The sequence below is a fragment of the Poecilia reticulata genome, unplaced genomic scaffold (assembly GCF_000633615.1).
Source record: "Poecilia reticulata strain Guanapo unplaced genomic scaffold, Guppy_female_1.0+MT scaffold_254, whole genome shotgun sequence".
NCBI classification, from domain to species: domain Eukaryota; kingdom Metazoa; phylum Chordata; class Actinopteri; order Cyprinodontiformes; family Poeciliidae; genus Poecilia; species Poecilia reticulata.
The window spans coordinates 11,791-13,937 of NW_007615038.1; positions in this window are offsets into that span (position 1 = coordinate 11,791).

The window sequence follows — 2,147 nt, forward strand, 5'->3', positions numbered from 1 at the left end:
CCGTTGCCCAACCCGTTGCCCAACCTGTTACCAACCCGTTGCCAACCTGTTACCAACCCGTTACCAACCCGTCTCCCCCAGCAGAGCAACGCTCCGTTTCTCAGTCAGTTCATCTGCGACTCAAAACGAGTCGCTTTCTTTCTTTCTTTCTTTCTTTTATATTAAATCATTTTTGTGTTTTTCTTGTTGAAGATCTTCAGATGATTTTAGTTGCAAATTGTTTTCTTGAATGTTGATTGAACTAAAACTGTTTTTGGGCTTTAATCAAGTTAAATGTCTTCAGTTGTGGAAACTGTGTGTAAAATGTGATGTTTTGTTTATTAAACATTTTAAATCAAGTCTTTTTTCTTTGAGTGGATCTGAAACCTGTGGGAAGCTTTGATGTGAATCTGAGCAGAAACATAATAACGTCGTTCCAAACATTCAGGAGAAGGAATCCGCCTCCGTCCGACCGGCTCCGCTGCATTCCCTCATTCTGGCATTTCTTCTTGGATCTCAAACGTTATTCAACTCGTTGCTTTAATTCATGACGCCCATGTGTGTCACGCCTTGAAACTTATGCCAGATGGACGTTCTGAAGGGTTTCCGTAGCAACCAGGTAACCAGGTAACCTGGTAACCAGGAGCAGCAGGTCTTACTGGAAGCTTTGGCTCAGCCAGCAGGAAACCAGGAATCTTTTCACTTAAATCTGAGATTTCTGTCCGTTTCTGGCAGGAAAAATCATTTCTTACACTGTTTCCATGTTTCTGCAGAAGAGATTCTGTTTCCTGGCCTGAAAATGACCTCAAACTGGATTTACTGTCAATGATCAGATTAACAGCCAAACCTTCTGAACTTGGTGATTCTAGGAAAACAAAACGACTCGAACTTCCTGAAGCCGAAGGAGCTTTGTGGTTACCATGACGATTCACCATGTCACTCAGACACAGGTTCATGCTGTCACATCATAAACTCTAAATCATGTTGTATGATTGCTTTCTGTGCATTTACTGTTAGATGAATAATCCTGTAGATAATAAAGTTGATTCATTTAGTTCTGCTGAGATTCTTCTTTCTTTTTCCTGAATATTTAATCATTTGAAGTTTTTGTCACAAAATGGCATTAAAACCCTGTCATGCGTTTCTTTTGTTTTAAGGTTGTTTTGGCTCTAGTTGCCTTTATTTGATAGTGAATTGACAGGAAAGTGGGTAATAAGAGAAGGAGAAGACGTGGCAAAGGTCACCAGGCCGGGAATCGAACCTGTGACGGCCGCGTCCAGGACCAAGGCCTCCATATGGGGGTTGTGCTAAATCTCTGCCCCCATTCATGCGTTTCTGCCTCCATTTAGAAAACAGTCCTATTAGGTCTTTACATTAGTTTGGACATAACTTTTATTTTGAAAGTGTGGCCAGCGGGTCGGGGCTGCTGGAAGGTTTCTGGGTTGATCGGATTTCTTCTGTTTCTATGAATTATTTCCTGAATGTGACAGGAAGTTGTTGACGCTACGCTGTGGTAAACAGGAAGTAGAAGCTGCTAGCTAGCATGAACCAGACGGGTTTGGTTCCTCTGGTAAGGCGCAGAGCCGCCTGCAGCGTTCGATACGTCAGAACTTTTTCTGTTTGCTGCTCCTCATCAACTCCAAAAATCACAACAAACCAGCATGAGATGTTTTTGTGAAACTGAGGAAGTTAGAATATTTCTGTGATACTTCGAAATTAGCATAAAACTCRTTGATGGAAAATAGAGACTTTTGCTTCTCAGCYGTTATTTGCTCCATTTGTTTCGGTTTTTATTCTTTGCTATAAATCTCTATGTCGTGGTTGTAAATAGTTAAAGTTTCCCTCCAAAGATCAAAGAGGTCATTTTTATTGTCTTCCATTTTTCTACCCTTTAAAAGAAAAATTGCACCAGGATTTCACCCCGTTGTAAATATTTGTAACTGCAGGCAGAAATAACTCTTCAGGTTGGATTGTTTGTACGTGTGACCTCAGTTTCGTGTGACCTCAGGTCCGTGTGTTACCTCAGGTCCCTGCGTGACCTCAGGTTTGTGTGACCTCAGGTCCCTGCGTGACCTCAGGTCCCTGCGAGACCTCAGGTCCCTGCGTGACCTCAGGTTTGTGTGACCTCAGGTCCCTGCGTGACCTCAGGTCCCTGCGTGACCTCAGGT